Source organism: Sinocyclocheilus grahami, unplaced genomic scaffold, assembly GCF_001515645.1.
Source record: "Sinocyclocheilus grahami isolate Dianchi unplaced genomic scaffold, SAMN03320097.WGS_v1.1 scaffold1324.1, whole genome shotgun sequence".
Lineage (NCBI taxonomy): Eukaryota > Metazoa > Chordata > Actinopteri > Cypriniformes > Cyprinidae > Sinocyclocheilus > Sinocyclocheilus grahami.
This window is the reverse complement of record NW_015506503.1, coordinates 158,042-182,076: the sequence shown is the minus strand read 5'-3', so window position 1 is coordinate 182,076 and position 24,035 is coordinate 158,042. Positions and strand designations below refer to the sequence as shown.

Below are 24,035 nucleotides of genomic sequence, written 5' to 3'. Positions count from 1 at the left end.
AAAAAAAACAATAGAACCCCTCCCAAAACACAATAACAAATGTAATGGATTTCAGGGTTATAATGGGAATTTGTTTGGTTTTAATGTAAACTATAATGGTGTCTATTTGATGGATTATCTTGGTGGGATGTAATCTGGCAGATGGCAACCAATAGAACAACAGTAATTTCCTATTGGAATAATGCCCAAAACAAAAAATAATTTTGTAATGGTTTAATGGAAACTATAAGAATTTCTGTGATGGTTTCTATTGTTTTTTTCAGCAGGGTAATGATACCCATACTGTGCTGCACATTATTGACAATATTGAACTGAAGCTTGACTTTGCTAATTTAAAATCGCAAATCAAATCGCAATCGCAATATCTTTCAAAAAAATTGCAATTTGATATTTTCCCCCAAATCACACAGCCCTAATATATATATAATATTAGAAAAATTAAAAACACAATGATCATAGAAAAGGTTCATTTTAAAATAAAATGTAATGTTATAAATGAATGAAAGTAAGCATCATGTCATTGACTCAATATTAGATGGCAATACTTCAATATACTCCATGGTAGGCAGTGATTAGCATATTAATTAAACATGTTATTACCTAGGTATATATCCATTAATAAACATATGTAATCATACCCAAAACCATAGCAATGCAGGAAATCATATTTATGCCATGGCATATGGCATAAAAATGCCTTGTCACTTGTTGTATTCTATTTATAGTGACATTTTTAATTTTGCCTACTTGCAAATGTCAGAATTTTGCACTAAACGGCAACATGAAATGGTCGGAAGGAGCTGAGTTAATTTGATGGAGATATTGTCACAGAGAAAGAATGCAGTAGATGAAATCAATACTGGAGTCGCTCTTTGAGAAAAGAGAGCCACTGGGTTGGCGAGAGCTCTTGTATTAAGTGTAGCTGATGCAGGCAGTTGAGGAGACCGTAATTAGCTTTATGGGAGTGTTCAGGGACTCTAGAAGCATTCGCTGTTATGTTTCTTTGCTAGCGTGCTTAAGGAGGCTTTTCAATTTGATAACCCTATAACATAGCTTTAAAACACAGTTCCCTCAATCTTGTTTAGAAAAGGTCAACTACTTTTTATGTTACGGCTGTATGCCAGCACAACATCTGTGCTCCCCCTGAGGGCAACTCATTCACCTTCAAGGTTAAAGTGAGTGTTATTGAGAACCAATTAGAGGTTTCAAGTGTGATGAGCCTTATAGACTACACAATAGAGTAGGATTGTGTGGTATATTGCCACAGAAAAGTAAAATAAAATGCTAAAATGGCATGAAGCCATCAGTTTTGTTCTTAGAATAGAAGTCTGAATAGAAGTCCTTCTATTCAGACCAGTTATGCAGTCAGGTAGCATGATGTCAAGCACAAAATTAAAAGTAATATTTAGGGATGTAAAAATAAACAAAAATATAATGTGATGTATTTATTATAGTTTTTTAGATAAGTGATTATTATTACTATGTAATTACTATTTAATACCTAGTGTATTACATGTGTATTACATATTAATGAATTAAACCGTAGCAGTCAATATGGAAAATATAGTCCCACTTTCTAGTTCTCAAGAGCCATTTAGCTTTTTTGATAGAGGAAATATTAATATGGTTTGTTTATGTGCATGAGTCATTTATATGCTTTATTTTGTGTGCAATTTGTGTTTATGAAGCACAATTTATGAAATCATTGTTGTTGTTTTTTTCTTCCTGATCATGTTTTTGAAACATAATTTTATCAGATTTCAGTCTTTCCCCATTCAAGTGTAGTACATAGCAGCTGTGTTTGCATTGCTGGAAACAGCTGCCCGGGGCCATTATGAATATGGCCACCGATTAAACAGACTTGCCTTGAAGGGACTTTAGATTACATGAACTCTATCACAACAAATGCTAAGCATGCTAAGACAAAAAGGGCAAATGTTAAATTAAGAACATTCATACTGTTGAGTTTTGCATGCAGGGCCATTGTCATGGGAGGGTTAACTGGTGTTACTGAGAATCGCCGTCCCACTGAGTGTATGGGGGCTGGGCCTATGAATTCAAGCTACATTTCTGTTTGCATGTTCATTGCTCATTTTGCTCACAGAATAGAATTCTGTTATATTCATACTGTTTTGAAGTATGCAGTATACTGTATATGCACAGTATGCAAACAGAATACCCAGATAATCAACTAAATTTGCCAATATGTGCAGCATACAGGAAGGTAACTGCATTACATACTGTATCCCGATTTGCAATGCTATTAACTTTCCATTTTTTCCTTCTAAATTAACAAAGGAGGCAAATATAATATCTATGAAAAACATGTCTTTTTCATGTCGTCTTCTTTTCTCATTATTTGGTGGGGTTTGGGATGGTTATTATTTTTGCAATCATCATATATTAATGTTTCATTTATATTATGCAAGAGGAAATGAAATTACATTTGGAAAATATGCAGAGACATGCAACTAATTCGCTAATAAACCATTCTGTGAACTTGCTTGATTTAAAGATGGATTACAACTACCTGTAAGCAATACATTTCATGTATATTTCAAATACTGTTTTAATGAATATCCTGTCATAATGATATCAAATGTAGCTAAAGTATACACTTTTATCGTCAGTATCATTGGCCCATTTATACAACTCTCTGAACATTTTAGCATGGCAATGGATATGACAATGTTAATGTATTTGGTCTTGGCGGAATAGATCTGCTACGCTGCTGAATTGTTGCTGCTGTTGGTTATTGCTGTAGTTGTAGATTATTTCTGCTGCTGCAAAGCAAGTAAAGGAACTACTACCAGTACATAAGTCGCTTTGGTGCTTTGAGTATTTAGGACATACTGCTGCTGTACAAATAGCATATACACTATCCCATAGCAGCTCTATACAGGTGGAGCTGGGGAAGGTGGAGGCTTTCAGAGGAACTCTGAAAGCGCACTGCAAAATGCTCTAGTGAATGCTAACCAGCCATGTAAATGTAAAGCAGCTAGCTCATTGGCTGCGTATGCAACATGAACCAATCAGCTTGTGCCAAGTAGTTTATCGCTGTGAATATCATCAGTTTGCGTTAAGTTAAGGACCCATCAGAGTTTCATGACAGAACTTGACATTTGTACATATATGACCCATTTCTGTGTGATGTTTGAATCATATGTGCCATGTATGTGTCATACTTGGTTTCTGTGGTCATTTATTTTTCCCTCTGAGTACATTGTTTACTAGCTCATACCTTCAGTGTATTTCCAGTGACTGGAAACAACAGGAAGCTTCCAGGAAGGTGTCTGACTTTCACATCGAGGGGCAGGAATGTGTGATAAAGCACAGCTATGGCATGAAGTTTTATTTTTAGATGTTTTGACTGTCTAGCTTTTTTATAGTTCATGCTCTGACATTGTTGTCGAAGCTCTCAGCATTATATTTTCTCTGAAATCTCAAGACAAGTGAAAGAAAGGTGGTATGAGAAAGCAAAACATTCTGTGGAAATATATTGCTCTCAAAATGAGTACTTAGCCTATTTGTCTTCACAAACAAGATATTGTGAAAACTGTAAAAAGAAGTCTGTTAGTGTTATGAAAATGACTTATCTCGCTAGGGAACGTCAAGAAAATTACATAGGCATTTATAAAGTAACTTAGCTAGACTGACTAGTCACTAGACAATCATACTTATTCTTTAGATTTCAGAGTTTAAAGCAACAAGAGTTAAAAGCACATTAACTATAGCTATAATACTTAAACTTCTTTGGAAAAAACTTTTTTTTTCTATTATATTTTTCTATTTTAACCAATAAAGCTTTTAACCTTTTAAACCAAATTTTATCCAATAAACACATGCATTTAAAAATCACTGTAGCTGAAAAAAAGGCAGATAGAAACAATTAAGACTGATTAAACAGGCAGACAATAAACACAAGACTGTGACAATATATGGTTTAGCGATCTGTTCATCTTGATTTATTTGATAATAAAATATATTTATAATGCAACACTAATCTGGGGTGCGTTTCCCGTACAATGACGTAACTCGCTGATTAACCACCATAGTATGATTCATTGTTGTTGAAACAAACTAGCTAGTTCCGACTGTGTGACGAGAGGGGCGGGGCCGAGTAAATGCTAATGCGCGACACCTGCGCCACTCACCGGTCTCGAGTCCAACACTGTCGTCACTCCTCCTTTTATCCTTCCGGAGCTCCTCCGTGGGACTCGAGACCGTTGAGTGGCGCAGGTGTCGCGCATTAGCATTTACTCCACCGGCCTCGCTCCGTTCCCACGGCTCTCGGCCCCGCCCCTCTCATCACAGACTGTTTCCCGAACCACATTAGTTCAACAACATAGGGCCATTGTTAATGACGTCACACGCATGTGATGGAGGAATAACTTCTGCTATTTAAGACATCTCTAAGATACTGCTGTATTGAACATGGCACCTGATGACTAATTTACTATTTTTTGCTCCATGTCATTTTGATTTATTTGATGTTTGATTCATCACGGGTTTCTCTTACGTCATACTCCGGGGTTCCCTTAGGTATTTATGCACATGCGCACTCTTCAAAAACGCAGCTTTTAGAGGACGCGCAAAAATACATAGATTAAAATGCATTTATATTTAGATAGAATGGAATATATATATTGTACTGCATGTTAGCTTGTTTATTGTGTACAAGAGCATATTTATTTAAGCCCATATCCCTTGCTAACAAGAAACTATCCTTCTAACCACAGGTGGAGAGCTGTAGTTCCAACCACGTAAGTTTGCGATGCTGTTTGCGAATATTCAGGTTTACAAATTGCGATTTCAGGTTTATATTATTAATTGTGGCACCCTACCCATAACTTCATCATTACGGTGACAAAAAGGATTGTGGACCAGTCACAACTTCCTACAACTACAACAACAACTGCCACTGGGAATGCCAACCAAATAACAAAAAAAGAGTAAGCAGTATAAAATGAGTAAGCAGTATACATTGTATACTACAATGTAAACTAGTATTTGATTAAAAACTTGAAAACTGTTTTTGACTCTTATTCACCTTACCAATACAACAGTGGTCTTGGATTTCAAACTGACACCTAGATACAATATGACACAAAAGCAAAAATGGCATTGTAGAAACACTTACTGGAATGCCAATCACTACTAATTTATTTCACAACCAAAAGTGTCCAATATTGTAGGGCTACTGAGATAAAGCGAGTAGAATTCTGCAGGTCATGTGATTTCAAAATGGCTGTCACTATGAGGAGCAAACACCCTTACGTAGAAAAAAACAGTTTTTTAGACCACATCATTGGAGACTTATACGAGTTAACCTCTTACTATCATTAATTACAAAAAAAATACACAGTGCATCTTTAAATAAGCACTAGGTCACTAGGCATTTTTGTGGTAACGCTTGGTTGTTACAATTGTTTATCAGTAATGTCACCCATCATGCACTCTGTTTTTAAAAGTTGCATAGGTGTTCAACTCAAGTCCAAACTAGATGCTGTTTCCTGCTTTAATGATAAAAGTAAACCGTAGGCTGCCCTTACGAAAGCTCTTGGCCTGTAACCAATGAGGAAAATGTACATTGATTAAAAACTGTCAGTTGCTGGGCCTGCAGTGTTCTGTTCTCTGCTGTACAGCCTGCCTGAGTCTTCCTTATAGAGCGTATTGAGCTCTAGCTCAGCGGGTTTCTTGTCACTGCTCAATACACTCAGACACACTTTTCATTTTCCTCAATACAACCCATTATGTGATCTTTATGGCCTTAAAGGTCAATGGAGCGGCTTCCAGCTGTCCTGACAGATCATGGTGCCAAAAACACCACCGTGAGATCAGCTCAGAGCATTCTGGTCCATATGCAATTCAGTCGCCATTGTTTCACACTCAAACTTTATTATTCCTTACTGTTTTTTTTTAAAGCAAATTTTAATGGACTGACCTCCAATAACAGGAATTATAGTAATGTATCATCAACAGACAATTTTACACTAATAGCAAGTAGCTGTTTGGCTATTTTTTGGAAAATAGTCATTATAAATGGATGAGCTTTAGCTTTAGCATGCTAACGGTATCTATTGGAATATTAGCATGCTAAAACTCTCTCTGAAGAACCTCTCTCTAATAGGGTAAAACATTGTAGCAAATCTACATCCTTCAACAATACATTTCAAGACAGCTACTTTCATACTTATTAATATTTTAGGCTAATTGTTGGTCTATTTGCACATGTACAGTAGTGCTGTGTTCAAAATATCAATACGACGATGTATCGTCACAGAGATTTGACGATACGAGCATCGATACAACTGTCCCTGTATCGATATTGTGGCACGTGTGCAGCAGTGGACCGCGCTTAATTTGTTTACAATTTTACAATGTTTAAAATTGAGTAGAAAGGTGCGAGATTTCTAAAAAAAGAATGAATGGAGCATATACAGGCTACAACAAGGTTTAATCTGGCCGCAGAGGAACACAAATGGGTTGCCTGATATAAAGAGACGTAATCCCCAAAACAGAGCTTCTCACTTGTGCAATACGGAAATATCTGCTAAGTGTGCTACTTATCTTTGTCAACCTGGCAACCCTGTGCACGCTCTCTCTCTCCACTGTGGATAAAGGTGCTTGCTTTCTGAAAACACCGGTTTTAGTTTTAGCTTGCAGTTTAGCGATCTCCACTTCAATATTCTATTCTTAGAAAAGTGTAATTCATCAGCTGTTCATTTACGACAGAGAGAGAGAGAGAGAGAGAGAGAGAGAGAGAGAGGGGCTGTGTATGTATGAATTACCACCGTTTTGCCACATTTCTCTATTAACAGTAAAGCTGTGACTTTAATTCCTTTAGAAACAATGATGTTACCAGCTCCTTGTTGAGAAAGATAATGTAGCTCTTGAGCGATTAAGCTATTTAGTTGATAAAACAGCGGGGCAGCACTAAAAAGTTTGTTCCTGAATGTCTGAGTGTGGCCGCAACGTGATCTGTGTGTGACTGAACTTAACATCTAACTGCTTCTGTTTCACACAAACGCCGGCACAGACGTGCATGTTCGGCTAGAGTCGCTTTGAACTCATGCATCTTCGGAAGTGGAGCTGCGCGGAAAGTTACAAAAAATGTCGTGCACACCGCCACACGAAACGACGCCGCGCGCACTCAAAGCGAACTTGCGGATGCGTCGGGTATGAATCAGCCTTAAATCAGCCTTGAGAGTGTGTGCGTTAGATACAGTGAAGACAGCGCATTAGTTTTGAACTCTTCTCATTTTTTTTTAATTGTAGAGAGTGTGCTAATTTGTGCAATGATAACCTACCAGCAATGTCAATTATTTTTTAAATATATTAGAATGAGTACATTACAGTATAAACTTATTAGAACAAGTACATTATTATTTATGGGCTTAAAAACAAGATGCAAACAATCAGAATATTGTACCTGGTGGGGAGTGCCCAATGTAAACATGAAACATATCCTATATTGTACTGTGGTAGTTATGGAGGCCCTTCATAATGCAGAGGTCAACTGCCTGCTCTGCCAATAGTTAGAAATGGCACTATAGTATGCAGTGTTTAATAAACAGCTGTTTTTGTAAATTCTGCTGAGGTGAAATTCAGTGCAGTCATGTATCGTGATACGTATCGTATCGTGGCCTCTGTATCGTGATACGTATCGTATCGTGACTTTGCTGGTGATACACAGCCCTAATGTACAGATAGACTTTAACTGCAGCATCGCAAAGAGCTGTTTTTTTTCAGCATCTCACGCCATTAGCAACATGTCCATTCTGTTACATTATGGTTTTCTCGGTCCAGTTGTATTTTAAACACAAGGACGTCTCCTGTGTTAGTGCCCCTCAAAACATGTCTGAATGGTGTATGGTAGACATAAAACTGTCTAGTAAGTCAATTTTGTAAATGTACTGTATATTTGACATCAACGTGTAAAAGTAGTCCTACATAAATTTTAATTAACTTAAAAAAAAAACTTTTGACTGAATAGAAGTTTCACATTTTGGCATTTAAACCCTTCCCTAAACTTGCTTAATAGACTTCCACTTATTTTCTTCCACTAGACTTCCTTATTTTCTACGGTAATCTACTGTCACAGATTTCTCACAGAGCTTATTTGTATTTAACCCACAATATTTTTTAAGTTTATCAAAAACATGCCTCTTGCTCAAGGTTTGCTTTTTTCATTTGAACGGTGACCTCCGGTTTGAAGCGGGCGGCTTGCAAGGAAAAGCAAATCAGCACAGTAATGTGTCATCCAGTGTGGTATAAATCTCCCATCAAGCCTGGAGAGCAGTAGACCAACAGAGGTTCACCAACGCAATGAGTCACATAGCAACCAGAATTTACCGCTTCGACGGGTTGCTGGAAACCCAGTGAGCGTTTGAGTCAGGGCCAATCACACAGTCCGCCTGGGCAGGTCATCATCAGCCGCTTCAGAGAAAACAATGTTTGTTCTACAGAACAAATAAACACAGCCCCCACCACTTATTGAAGATACACACAAAAAGCACACACATGCACTTAAATACACACACAGGGAAATTTGCAGCTATTAATTCCAACAATACAGTAGCACCCGGATCTCCTTCAAGACTGCCCCCAAGCAACTTTTTCAATTCTACTCTCATTTCATTCTACATGCTTTAATGCATTCTGCTAATAATAAATCCAACAGCCACGTCTGGACTGAATGCAAGCCTTCTTCCTGTTCTGACCTTGCTTCTATAAAGAGAGAGCAAATTATTTTTTCATAGAGTCCCAAGAAGTGTGTGATTTCCCTCATCATTGTCTGGGGACAAATAGCGTGCAATGTCAAGCCGCATCAACTAAAGCAATTGGCCTCCCATCAAAAGTGGCTGTAAAGTTCAAGAAACTAAAAGGGATACTATAGTTCACCAAAATAATTAAATGCTGTCATTAATACTCAACCTCATGTCACTACAAACACTTTTGACTTTATTTTATCTGTGATCTCCTGGCCACTTTTCTGGCCAAAAGTGAATGGGAAATGGAAAACTCAAAAAATCATAAAGTACCATAAATGTACTCCACATTGAAGCTGTGCACCAATTGTGTGCAATATTGCAAGTCGTCTAAAAATCCATTTTTAGCAATTTTATCGGAATATAAATCATTCACAGAAAATCTTCATACAAAATCCATGATGCTTTCATATGAGTACATGAGAGAAGTAGAAAGGATTTAGCTATAAGTAGGGATGTAACGATTCACTCAACTCACGATTCGATTCGATTCACGATTTTATTTAATTTTTTTTCCAAAATGAGATTTAAAGGGGTCATATGATGCGATTTCAATGTTTCCTTTCTGTTTGGAGTGTTACAAGCTCTTGGTGCATAAAGAAGATCTGTAAAGTTGTGAAGACTAAAGTCTCAAATCCAAAAAGATATTCTTTATAAAAGTTAAGATCCAACCACGCCTACCTAAAACGGCTCATTCTGACACGCCCCCACATGTCTACGTCACGATGTGGGAAGATTTGCATAATGCCGCCCAAATTTTCACGCAAAGAAAGAAGACGTAACTTTTATTATCACTGTAGTATTGTTGTTGCCGCCGCCACCATGTCGTGAAGACGCTGTGTGTTACGTTGTGAAAGCGAAACTACTTTGTTTGGCCTTCCAAAAGAGGACGATATCCGCTTCGTCATGCCTGGAGCTGATCCGTGCTGGTCGCTGAGGAAATACATCAACTTCACGCTGTGGATCGCCGGGTCAGCTTTCACCATGGATACCTTCGTCGAATCCGCCGGCCGCGCCGTTTTCAAGCGCGCCCGTCTCCGCTAACTCAAGCTCAAATGCCTCGTTTATAATGGGTTTTAATGTTTTTGTCTCGTCGCTCTGGCCGGACAGGGCATCACAATATGGCAAGGGGCGTAACATTTTCGTCACACGCTAGAGGTATTCGGCCAATCACAACGCACTGGATAGCTGGCCAATCAGAGCACACCTCGCTTTTCAGACCGATGAGCTTTGTAAAAATCGACGCATTTCAGAAAGGCGGGGCATAGAGGAGAAACAATAATGGTTTTTTGAACCTTAAACCGCATAAACATTTCATTACACCAAATACACAAAATAATGTTCTTTTTAGCAGCATCATATGACCCCTTTAAGACAAATTATAAATAAAATGTGTACTGCTTGGACAAAATGCTGCACGTTTCTTTGTGAAATTGAAGTATAACACTATAATAATATACTAATATAGCACTTGCATTTTATTGCTCTTTTGTTGGTTTTGATTGCTTCTATTGTCCTCATTTGTAAGTCGCTTTGGATAAAAGTGTCTGCTAAATGACAATTTAAATATAATGCAAATGTAAATAACAAAACTAAATTGAAATTTTAAAACAAACCTAACCCTAACCCTAACCCAAATCAAATAAATAACACAAATAAAATAAATATCTTCATATAAACAAAATAAGGCTTTGTCTGTGCTCTTTCCCTTTAAAATTAGAGGCAACCACTGCATTTTAATCATGTTCCAAACAAAGATGCTGCATACATGCAACATGAGCAGTTTTTAATCTAAATTAGATAGCATAATTTTGAAATGTGAAGCAAAAACAGAATGGTTTGACTTCAGTTTTGTTAAACTATACATAAAAAATATCTGCATGAAACAGAAACAGCAGAACTGAATGAGACGCAGATTCACTCTCTCCCAGCAGGTGGCGCTTAAAGCGTTTCCTTCCTTGGTTTCCGCTGTAAACAAAACAGCGCTGCACTTATGAACTTTAATATGCATTATACAGAGGCAAGATGAAAAGAAAAAATACCATCTAAACTTTTCTAAAGACAGTAAGCTCCCCTCAGACATACATTCATATAAACTCCTACCCCTAACTGAATCGCGATTTGTTTAGCATCTCAACCGATTTGAATCGTCACATATTTGAATTGATTTTCAACCGGCTCGCGGTAAATCGTTACATCCCTAGTTGTAAGTCAGATCTTTTCAATGATTTAGTTGATCTGGTTCATCTGGTGCAAGTTCAAGCTCAAACCGGTGCGCAACGTTTTGCTACGGTTTCCGTTTTGAACGACATGTTTCCTGGAAACGGTGTGCAATGGGATTTGAGATACGTTTTCTCGTTTGGTGGGTGTGTCAAAAATGTCAGCCCAATCAGCAGCAACATGTATATAAACCATGCAGTATTAAAGAGACAGCTGGCACAATGTAATTAACATCAAAATAAATTCACAAGAGCAAGTATATTGTTTACACATGTTTATTTACATTAAAGGCAAAATAACTGAAATAATAAGAGCACAAGTATAGATCTGGAACTTCTTTAAGTCTGTCTAAATATAATGTAGTAATTGCAATGTCTTCTGGTCAATCCTTTCCTTAGGAGGTGTGCTAGACACTGATTAATGTAACATAAAATACTATACATATTTATATATGTTGCTATTGTATTGTGGAGTGACACTTTCAAAAACTTTTCTATACTCCTCTGATTATATAATGGTAAATATTACAATAACATAGCACAACAACAGTGATCAGCATTAATGATAAGCCGAATAGGCTACTCACAATAAAAATAATAAGGTCATATAGATCATTACACAGTCTCGGAGGTAAGAAGTGGATTATACTGGATTATACCTGAAATGTTTGTCTTTTCATCCTGTAATGTGAGACAAATGTTGGATCACAATAATTAGGAACCACAGTTTGCACAAATCCCTTCACTCTATTGGGATGTTCTCTTTTATTCTGGATGGCAAGGGCAGTGACTCTAACATGAGCGGATTTTACAGTATTAAACACGTATTTATACTGATTTCATCAGGCTCCGAAAATTCTTCAAAAATAACACAAAGAATGGCCTTCTCAGCTGCCATAGTTGCAACTCTTGCGTCATCAGAACAGGGTGTTCAACGCACCACCGTTTCCGTTTAAAAAACGTTTTGCACCGTTTTGTCGGGGCTGAATGCAGCCCTGGTTACAGGTGTGTTTCCTGTAAGTAAGTTTCCTGTTGTGGTGGTGTTTCCTGTAAGTAATTCGCTTCTTAAAGTGTTAGTTCACCCAAAAAATGAAAATTAGCCCATGTTTTACTCACCCTCAAAGCCATATGTGTATATGACTTTCTTCTTTCAGACTAATCTAATTGGGAGTTATATTAAAAATATTCCTTGCTCTTCCAAGCTTCCAAGCTTTAGAATGGGAGTAGGCGGGTGTTTTTGTTCAACAGTCCAAAAGTAGTCAAATAAAGTTTACGCAACCAGTCTCCTCTTGGCTTATATCGAAATCCTCCTTTGTGCTTCTAATTCGTGACCATCGTTTTGTTTTGCTGTCTCTCCTCCACGCTTCCGCATTTGTCACGAATCACCGGCGCATGTGCAATGCATACATTCTACATTATCCGCCGGAACGGCTTGCGCGTATGACAGTCAGCAGAAGTGAGAAAAAAGTGTTAAATATGGATATTTTTCTTACAAAAACGCATAAATTCGCTACAGGAGGCCTTTACTTACCCCCCAGAGCCGTGTGAGGCACGTTTTATTATGGATAGATGACCTTTATTTGACTACTTTTGGACTGTTGAACAAAAACACCCACCTACTCCCATTCTAACACTTGGAAAAGCAAGGATCATTTTTAATATAACTCCGACTGGATTCGTCTGAAAGAAGAAAGTCATATACACCTAGGATGCTTTGAGGCTGAGTAAAAGCGTGGGCTAATTTTCCTTTTTGAGTGAACTAACCCTTTGACTACCACAGGATGAAATTTATTTTCCTTTTTGACAGTGTAAAGCTGCTTTGACACAATCAGTATTGTATAATGCGCTATATAAATAAAGGTGACTTGACTTGACTATAGTCAGAGAAATTAACTAGTCAGTTAAGATTGCTTTCAAGAAACTGTAGTAATTTTGTCACACATTCAGTTGGTTGAATGTTGGTTCAACAATACAGAAGAACCATCGTTAATGACGTCACACGGACGTCACACGGTATTGACACTATTTTCCTAATTAATGCTGTTCAGTTGCTTTGTCACAATCTGTATTGTTAAAAGCGCTATATAAATAAAGGTGACTTGACTTGACTTGACACGGGTGGTAGGTAGGGGTGGAACGGTTCATGGAAAAAAATCGAACCGTACGGTTCTCCACACACAGTTCGGCACGCACTAGGACCGCGGTTCAACTTAAATCTGACAACGCATCTGTAATATGGTTTGCTATAAATAACACGTAAAACAAACAGGGTTCGGCTAATGTATGTTTCTGTTGATAGATGCGCATTCTTGCTTCCCAATACATTACAACAACAGCGATGAAAAAAAAGTGGACAAACCATTCACTCTTGTTCAATGCGAATGCCGTATGCTGGAATATGAGCAGTTATTTATTCCGTTATCACCCGGGTGCTGATAGCGCGCGCGCACAGGTGAGACCTGAACAACTCACGTTGATATCTGTGTTTAACCAAACTAATTTATTAAGCCTCGCCAGTTTAAACATTTAAGAACCAGAGGACGCGAGCTCGTGCGTGCAGTGAGAAGGATTTGTGCGTGCGCTCATCCAAAGCGCGCAAACCTGCGCCTCAGAATGCTCGCAAATATTAAGCTCTCTCTGAAGTATTGTGTTTAAATGGACAAATTCACACAAACAAATTTGGTCAAAAAGCCCGTCTTGATAAGTATTCCATAGCAGACATAGCTGGCTGAACGTACTTACAGTGTCTTAAAGTGACAGCACATTCTTAATATTAATCAAACAGCAACAACAAAGAAATCACTCACTGCTCTGCTCTCTTTACTCTATTGTATTTATTTGTGCTGTTGCTTGTAGTTAGATTATTCTTATTTTCTTTATTTTTATTTGACAGTATAGTTTTTCCCTAAACATAGCACATGCTGAACCGTACCGAAACCGTGATACAAACCGAACCGTGAGTAAGTTGAACCGTTCCACCCCTAGTGGTAGGATATTATTAGTTTGAGATCTAATTAATGCCAGATTATTGCTTTACATAACTAACGTCACTATACATAGAAATACACTATTTCGCCATTGTTTTGCTTTATTTTCTAATGTTTGATTTAATTGCAAGTTCTCTCATACGTCATACTCTGGGGGTTCCCTGGTCACTTGAGCACAATCACGCATGCACACTCTTCAAAACGTCATTTTAATTATCTTGGCAAACTAAAAGACATAGAATTTAATTTGTACTGCACGTCTGCTTGCTTATTTTGAGAGCATTATTCATTTAGGCTATGTCCGATTTTACAACAAAAAGAAACTACGCTTCTAACCACAGTTTGGAGAGCTGTAGATTCAAGCACAAATTTGCGATGTGTTTGCAAATGTTCATTTAAACAATATTCATTTAAGCTTTTTGGGAAACACAGAATCATTGAACGATATGTTGGTAATGGCAGAACTTATGATCAAAGTTTGCTAATGAAACACATTGCTGAATAATTTATTTGTTCGCTATTGTATGGCTTCAGAAGACATAAAGTACACAGTCATATGGACTACTTTTATGCACCCTTTTTGAAGCTTAAAAGCTCCAGTCCCTATTCATTGTATAGTTGCATACCAAATGAGACCAATACATTATTCAATATTTCTCCTTTTATGTCCCACAGAAAAAATAAATAAAATTCATATGTTTGGAACGACATGAGGGTGAGTAAATAAACTATTCCTTTAAAGCCACAGTACACCACTCAAGCTCCCATGTTCAAACAAATACAAATACGTGAATAAATACGTTAAGCTACAGAGCAAATTCAGGACAGACTGGTTAAAATCAATTCATCTCAGGGGATCAAACACATCTCCTGGCCGGAAACCGTGTAAATTACACACCCACACTCAGATTCTCATGCATTTGCACACACACACAGATCCAAACCACCTGCAAACCTGTGCTGCTTTGATTGCTTTAAAGGCTTTGCTGAACCAAATATTAAAATTATGTCATAATTTATTCATTCTTATGTCATTCCAAACCATTATTATTATGTTTTCTTCTGTGTAATGCAAAATAAGATGTTTTTAAGAATATCCAAGCTGCCATGAAACGGAAACATAGTGGAATGACACTCTCAAGCTCAACAAATAACAAAAAAAAAAACAAGTGAACCCACCATGGCCTTTCTGATGCGAGGTTATTCCGTGAATAAATTCTGCATAAAATTAAGCATGCGGTTTTTCATGCTCAAAAGGTGATCTAAGGATGCTGGGTTGTGGAGCAGAAATGTTGAGAAATCCACCTCCAGAGAGACTAGACTCAGGTGGGTCTGCGGGTGCTCTTTTGACCCTCCAGATCAGTTACAGAATAAATGAGACCCCAGTACCTCCACCTGAGCAAGAGCTTATTAAAAACATTCCTAATGAGCATCTCCTAATGAAGTTAGACATGATTGGCAGGCTGGATCTCAGTGGATACTCTCAGTGACTTAATTTTGAATGAGACCAGTCCTGGATAAAAGTGGTGTTCAGGTTGGGACAGTCATCCCTAAATGTGAAAGGAAAAACTTATTTAAGTGCTCTCAAAGGAATGTTTTAGGTGTAGTATATGTTAAGAAAAAAAAACTTAACAATACCAGGCTTTCTGCAGTACCAGAAGTTCCAGGTCAATTTGGAAACCATTGATAGGCTGTAAAACTGATAAACATATGACCTACATTAATAAAGAATTGCATAACACGTTCCTTATTTTTGCAAAGTATAACTTGCTCTAAAAAAAAAGGTGTGAGCTGAATATATGAAGATAAATGTTGTGTATTGGCAGAGCTCTTATCAAACTCTCACAGACCTAAAAGCTCTGATAATTTTGCACGCAAGACTTCCAAAATTTCCTATCACAGACTAACTCATCTCCCAGCATGCTTCTGCATTAAACGACAACATAGTGGGACTTAAAGGGTTAGTTCACCCAAAAATAAAAAAATTCTGTAATTAATTACTCACCCTCATGTTGTTCCACGCCCGTAAGACCTTCGTTCATCTTCAGAACACAAATTAAGATATTTTTGATGCATCCCGAGAGCTCTCTGACCCTCCATAGACAGCAAGTGTCCTTACTAGGGATGTAACGATTCACTCAACTCACGATTCGATTCATGATTCTGATTTCACGATTCAATCCGATTCACGATTTCTTTTTCTTTTTTTTTTACAAAATGAGATTTAAGACAAATTATAAATAAATGTGTCCTTTTATTATTGCTTGGACAAAATGCTGCATGTTTCTTTGTGAAATTGAAATATAATACTATAATAATATACTAATATAGCACTTGTATTTGTATTTGTAAGTCGCTTTGGATAAAAGCATCTGCTAAATAACAAAATTTAAATATAATGTAAATGTAAATAACAAAACTAAATTAAAATTTTAAAACAAGCACCAAATCAAATAAATAAGTAACACAAATAAAATAAATCTCTTCATATAAACAAACTAAGGCTTTGTCTGTGCTCTTTCCTTTTAAAATTAGAGGCAACCACTGCATTTTAATCATGTTTCAAACAAAGATGCTGCATACATGCAATATGAGCCGTTTTTAATCTAAATTACCTTGTATAATTTCGAAATTTGAAGCATAAACAGAATGGTTTGACGTCAGTTTTGTGAAACTATACATAAAAATATTTGCATGAAACAGCAGACCAGCTGAATGAGACGCAGATTCACTCTCTGCCAGCAGGTGGCGCTTAAAGCAATATCCTTGGTTTCCGCTGTAAACAAAGCAGCGCTGCACTTATGAACTTTAATATGCATTATACAGAGGCAAGATGAAAAGAAGAAATACCATCTAAACTTTTCTAAAGACAGTAAGCTCCCCTCAGACATGCATTCATATAAACTCCTACCACTAACTGAATCGCGATTTGTTTAGCATCTCAACCGATTTTAATCGTCACATATTTTAATCGATTTCCAACCGGCTCGTGGTTAATCGTTGCATCCCTAGTTCTTACACGATCAAGGTCCAGAAACGTAGCAAGGAGATCGTAAAATAATCCATGTGACATTAGGGGTTTAACCATAATTTTACGAAGCTACGAGAATACTTTTTGTGCGCCAAAAAAATTTAAAATAACGACTTTATTCAACTATTTGTCTCCTCCGCATAACCCTAGAGCCATTTTGGAGAGTATCCACTGAATGTAAACGGCGTATGCTGTTCGTATGAGGGTCAGAGAGCTCTCGGGATGCATCAAAAATATCTTAATTTGTGTTTCGAAGATGAATGGAGGTCTTACGGGTTTGGAACAACATTAGGGTGAGTGATTAATTACAGAATTTTCATTTTTGGGTGAACTATCCCTTTAACAACAGTAATGTCTTTTTAGCTGCACTTTAAGTTAGGTTTCTATGAATTAACATTAAAATAAGCATGAGATACAATGTACTTACATGCATTTTTAAATGTAACTACAATGTAATAACTTAGACTAATAATATAGTTAAAACATCTGACATAAAGTGGGTCCATTATAGGTGCTTTCGCATCATGTATAGTTCAAGGAGCCAGCAGGGTCGTTCATAGAGAACCAATTTCCCCCTCGGGTCGTTTTCCTGGTTGCATTCGCACCGGCATCAGGAAATCTGAAGTAGTCGACAGCGACATCTTTATTCACAGCATTTACAAACATCAACAACCAGAGAATGGAGGACATCGTGTTCGGAGCTGTTTTTATTGTATGTCGTGGGTTTCGTGATAATGGAGATATTATGTAAACTCTCAATTTACGCGATTGAAAGAGCATGAGAATCTGACTACATCTCCTATGACAACTTGCAGTGTTATCATCGAGGCTGAGAAAAGAACAACACGCTGCAGACAACAGGTAAATGCCCTTATCGATGTTTTCCATGTTCTTGGAGTAAATATTTTTACACGGCTTTTTGAAAATGCTGGGTAGCCGGTGTTTTGTATGCGTTTGGCCAATCAGCTTACACTTTCGTCACTGTTAGTTCCTATAGTACTGTTTTAGACCCTACTCTGAAGTAGGAGCTAAATTAGTTCCCTCAAATGGAGTTCCTACATCTAAATACATCCCTAGTACCTGCGGTGCGAACACCTCAAAGAGCGAGTATATATTCCGCCAATAGTTCTAGGAACTATGGAAAGGTTCCTCTAGTGCAAAAACGTCTTATGTCTTCCTATATATACAGTATATATATATATATAAAATTAAACTTTTGGCCCTGTTAAAAAAAATCCTGCTTTGTACAATTTAATTAAGTAAAATGAGCTAAAGCAAAACAATAGCTGAAGATTTTGTCACTAATTAATTGCATTGTGTTCAGTCTACTTAAATATGTAAAATTACAGTTTCTTAAAGGGGTCATATGATGCGATTTCAATTTTGAAGTGTTACAAGCTCTTGGTGCATAAAGAAGATCTGTAAAGTTGCAAAGACTAAAGTCTCAAATCCAAAGAGATATTCTTTCTCAAATTTAAAGGGGTCCTATTATGCTCTTTTACAAAGTCTTGATTTTGTTTTGGGGGTGTACTAGAACAGGCTCTCATACTAGGTTGTTGGAAAAACACATTATTTTTCACATATTTTACATTATTACAACACCTCTCTCCCCAGTCTGGCATGAATGGCTCGAATAGTTCCTGTATCAAATGAAGGCCCACCTTCTGAAATACGAAATGTGCTGGGATTGGTTACCTGGGTCATTGTGATTGGCACCACTCGGCGCCTGGTCTGGAAATGTCATGCCCCCGCCTGTTAGCTTCAGTGTAAATATTGCGTCAAAATCAAATCAATTTGAGCGCGATTTAAACCCGGATGATTGTAACCACTCTAAGTTCGTCTGCCTTGGGAAAGCTAGCGTGTCTCCGACATAGTGATAACACTCGTTGCCTTCTCTAGTGCAGCTCAACCAGGTCTCGTCCCATTCGTCGGTATTTGTGATATCACAAATCCTGGAAAATATGCGTTGTAGTCCAAACGAGTTGTTTGTTGTAGTTTTTGAAAAATCTCCTTTTGAATTGGACTTTGAGCTTTGTAACTTTGCAGATCTTTTTTATGCTCAAACAGCAACATTACAGACTAACTAAAGCTGAAAAAGTGAAAAAGCATTATAGGACCCCTTTAAGAGTCAACCACGCCTACCTAAAACGGCTCGTTCTAACACGCCCCCACGTCTATTTCACGATGTGGGAAGATTTGCATAACGCTGCCCAAATGTTCACGCAAAGAAAGAATTTATTCTCGCTGTAGCATTGTTGCTGCCGCCAAGTCGTGAAGGCGCTGAGTGTTTCGTTGTGAAAGCGAAACTACTTTGTTTGGCCTTCCAAAAGAGGACGATATCCGCTTTGTCATGCCTAGAGCTGATCCATGCTGGTCGCTGAGGAAATACATCAACTTCACGCTGTGGATCGCCGGATCGGCTTTCACCATGGACGAACCAGAGTCCAGCCCGGGGTCGTCACATGAATTTGCCGCAAGTCCGCCGGACGCTCCTTCGTCGAATCCGCCGGATCAAATTCGATGCTCACTCTAGCCCGCAGACCTACGCTCACTCAAGGCCATCGTGTGTGACACTGTGTTTCGTTGTGAAAGCGAAACTACTTTGTTTGGCCTTCCAAAAGAGGACACAACTAGAAATCAGTGATTAATTTGTATTTACAACACTGTTCCAGAACAGCTCAACCCAAATATCCAGATGTGTGCCGCACATTTTATGAAGGACTTTTTCCTGATCCTGGTAGAGTATACTACAATCCCGGCTGTTCTGACTCACAGACTGTAAGTACGTTTTTTATATATAAAGAATTTGCCACTGATGATTCAAACGTGAGTTTTGAGCAGTGTAGAGTAGCGCTTGTTGTTTGTCATTTCTCCGATCACAAATGCAGACATGGTTTTATGTTTACGCGGCACGATGCAACGCGTAAAAAGACAGTATAAGTCATTATAATCCATAATTATGTCCCCACTGGATGCAACAAATGCCTCGTTTATAATGGGTTTTAATGATTTTGTCTCGTCGCTCCGGAACACGGCATCACAGATTGGTAAGGGGCGTAACATTTTCGTCACACGCTTGAGGTATTCGGCCAATCATAACGCACTGGATAGCTGGCCAATCAGAGCACACCTCGCTTTTCAGACCGATGAGCTTTGTAAAAATCGACGCGTTTCAGAAAGGCGGGGCATAGAGGAAAAACAATAATGTACAGTATGTGGAAAATAATGTGTTTTTTTAACCTTAAACCGCATAAACACATTTCATTACACCAAATACACAAAATAATGTTCTTTTTAGCAACATCATATGACCCCTTTAATCAAATTGTTAGGATTACTTGAATCATTTATATGGCAAACTGGACAGTTTAGTTTCTTGCATAAGGCTGGATCAAGAAAGCAAATATTGAAATTAAGTGGAATTTTATGAGTTTCTGAGTAAAGGGAAAGACCCGCTAGTGTTTCATTTTAAGTTACATTTGACATTTAGAAGAGTTTCTGTCATGTTGAAGTTGAAGTAATTACTTTTATAAGACATCAGATTTACAATTTTTGCCTCAGGCCATATAGAATATTACTAAGTCTTGAGGGTGAAATTCTTTGACTCAGGATTTAATTTAACACAGGAATTACCCTGCTAGATGAAGTGAAGCTGTTTACTAATCACTCCCATCAGAGTCCATATGGGATTCTTATCTATCTGTGACAGCCCACACCAGCTTTAATAAAGCCATAAACAATAGGAAATGCACATTTATGCGTTCCAGAGTGGAACATTCCAATTGAATTACACTGGGTTACTGATTACACAATACAAGAGGAAATACTTTTGACTTGTAATACAATACAGCTGATAGCACTACGAGCACTAAGCTGAACATTAGTCGCACATAACACTTAATCTCTAAGGCATGTTTCCCAAAAGCATAATTATGATATGATATATCACGGTAATGAATATGCACGGTATTGTTGTCGTGGGCACTTTTAAATACCGTGAATAATTATATATTACAAATTATTCAGAATTTTGAATGCATTTTAAGAATACTTTTCCCATCAACTGGTCAAAACGCACAACACCGCTGTATGCTGCGTGAAAGACGCGTGCACACTGATGTAAATAAGCGCGGACGTGAAGCACATGGCGGAACATGTGAGAGACGCTCTGGATGAAAGCGCACTTTCACTCTCTGACAGCATATGGTGCTAAACTGCAGTAATAATAATAATAATAATAATAATAATTCATTTAAATGCAGCCGTTACCCCGGAAACCCTGTAAACAAAGCAGCTGCACTACTTTCTGTTTCTGAATCGTGTTTAAATGAATTAAACAGCCATTCAGATTTGTGTATTTGCTATGAATGAGGTCTTATTGTAAAGGGATACCTATTGGTCTTTATAGTTCTTTTGCACTTTAATCTGTGTAAAACTTTTAACTTTTAAATTTTTTCTGTGTTGATTTATTGCATTTAAATGCTCAGTTATTTTTGTTATAAGAAAAAAGTTATTAAACCTGTTATACTGTATTATGAAAGCACTTTTTTTAACAAAATTTCAATATTGTGATAATACCGTATACCGTGATAAAAGCATTAGCAATTAATCGCAACATGAAAATTTGATACCGGCATAATCCTAATGAACAGTCAAGTCGTATTCACAACTAGGACACTCTGAGACTATTTTAATACCCAAATTTCTGAGTTTTATTTGTTTTTCCCAATTCATCTACACTGCTTTCTGTAGCATTCGTTTGACTGAAATTTCAGAATCATCAGCAAGCTGAATATCTATAAATGTGCAGTTAATGCTTATATGGTTACCAATTTATTGGAAGAGAGCTGAACAGGATGATGACATCACGGAATCATGAACGAATTGTCTTTAACTGGAAAAATGACTCTCTGTTATTGTCCTCTTGCATTATTGACACACTATGTTCTTGTTTGGCACTAAAACTGCTTACAGCTGCTGTGACACAATCTATATTGAATAAAGCGTTATATAAATAAAGGTGACTTGACTTGACCAATGAACACTACATCATATTCAAAACCTTCTTAATATTGCCTAAATATCTTCAACACCTTTTGGCTTTAATAAGATTTCAGGCAAAAATGAACGTTTGGATAATCACTGTCCTTTCCAACAACAAAGCACAACGCACAAAAAACTCAAAATTACAAGTTCACAGTAGGACATTTCTCATAGCATGTGAAGGCAGCATAATGAACGAGCGAACAAACAAATCAGAATAAACAGACAAACAAACTAATGAACATATGCTAAGAGTATAACACCTAAACTTCACAGGTTAAGTGTCCAACCAAACAACACAACTAAATCTGCAGATTCCTTTTTAATGATAAACATCACAAGTAATGAAGACATCTATGTTAGTTCTACCTTTACTGATTTTACTATATATAATGTAATGCCTTGACAACATAAGTTTCAGATATTTACTATTTAAAACGATATAAACTGATTATACATGCAGTTTCATGAGCTTGCATTGAGAGAATACATGCACTATTTTTACTTTGAAAGATTATGGATTAAAAGGTGAATGTATATGTGATCTTTCAATTATATCCACTTCTTACTCAAACCAAAAAGATGATTTAGCAACCCAGCTAAATCATCTCTATAAAGCCCTTTAAAACAGACTGCATTCAGCCAATGTAAACCAGTCGTGTTAGAAATTCTCTATAGCCATTCACCAACTTGCATGTGATTACAGTGACCTAACACCCTCATGGGCTTCTAGTTTTCAATAATTACACGGCCAAGAACCCGCTCACGCTGAAAATTGAACTCTGGTCACACTGAAACATAATTAACAGCTAAAAAACTTCACAACACACCTGTGGTGGGCCTTGAAATATCCACAACACTAGACACTAAATATAATATGCATCTTATTTATATGCATTTTATTTTACGGGGTTTACCGTGACTGAATACAGACACTCTCCTCTATCTGCTCATCTGATAACCATGGTGACAGTGGTAAAGTGGCCCTACAGTAGAGGAATGCACCTGATCGTAACCATGGCACCACTTCTGTTCCCTTCCCACCCAGTGCAGTGTTGCAAAAGAGCTCCTAGATTGTGTGCACGTAGGTGTGTGTTTGTGTGCGTGTGTATTTCCTGTTGCACAAGCCTGCTCAAGGGGACATGGAGCATAGTTATTTACTGTCAACATCTCCTCACAATGGCTGAGCGGACAGCTCCTGCCCACTCGCATTTGTTTACGCCAGCAAAGCCAGATGCATCACAAACTTATACACATAAATTATTCATACACTCTAAAAAATGCTGGGTTGTTTCAACCCAACTTTGGGTCAAATATGGACTAACCCAACTGTTGGGTTAAATTTTTACATTACATTTTTAACCCAAAAGTTGGGTTAGTCCAAATTTGACCCAAAGTTGCACTGTAAACAAAATTCTGTAGTTTTTACAAAATAATTTTGGCAGCTGTGGTTGCCAGAATCATTTTGTAAAAAAATACAGAAAAACTGTAAACACATTTACGGCCGTACATTTTACAGTATAAAACTGTAATTTACAAACAAGAAAATTTGAATGTAAACCAGTAAATTCAACAATGCACACTGCTATTAAAATCTGCTTTGTACCTTTAACATACTGACAACCCCCATAATAATGCAGGTGGTAAAAGAGAAAGCCACATGAAGAATCAAAGCTCATCACAAGTAGCTTCGCCACAAGCAGAAGTATATACTAATATATAGAAGGTGCACAGAGTCATTCATGCAAACACTAAACACCATCATGGTAACACACATGATACTTAAATAATGCATTCAACTTTCATTAAACAACAGAAGATGTAACATCTACAAGCACAAATATACATAACTAATAACAAAAACTATTAAAAAAAACATGATTATTTAAACAAAATACTTTCAAATGTGGAGTGTCATGCAGGGAATTCTGGGAATATCAGTTTACAGTTTTTGACTGTAAATTATACATTGATTTGTTATTTT

General features: G+C 37.3%; 1 protein-coding gene across 1 annotated transcript in view; it reads right to left on the bottom strand.

Annotated features, from left to right (window-relative positions):
• The window catches only part of LOC107569221 (copine-8-like), a 163,318-nt gene that overhangs the window by 132,615 nt on the left and 6,668 nt on the right, over window positions 1-24,035 (bottom strand). The gene's annotated exons all lie outside the window — the stretch shown is intronic.